Genomic DNA, 258 nt, shown 5'->3' on the forward strand with positions numbered 1-258 from the left:
CAATATACTCTTTGCACAGCTCACACTCTACAGTCAGGTTCAGTTCCTTATGCTCTGGTAGATTCCTCTTTATCTCCCCTTGTTCTTTAAATGTCCACTTCCTTATTTTCCTGAATATCGTATCCAAACAGAGGTGAAAAGAACAGGGAGGTGGGTGTGCTATTTCGCCTCTTTTTTTCTTCGCTGTTTTATCGCTATTATCAGTTTGTCTGATTCTTTGTTTACAGTTTTAACACTCGGGTAAAATGCACATTTGGT

This window comes from Penaeus monodon, chromosome 15, assembly GCF_015228065.2.
Source record: "Penaeus monodon isolate SGIC_2016 chromosome 15, NSTDA_Pmon_1, whole genome shotgun sequence".
In the NCBI taxonomy this organism is placed as follows: Eukaryota; Metazoa; Arthropoda; class Malacostraca; order Decapoda; family Penaeidae; genus Penaeus; species Penaeus monodon.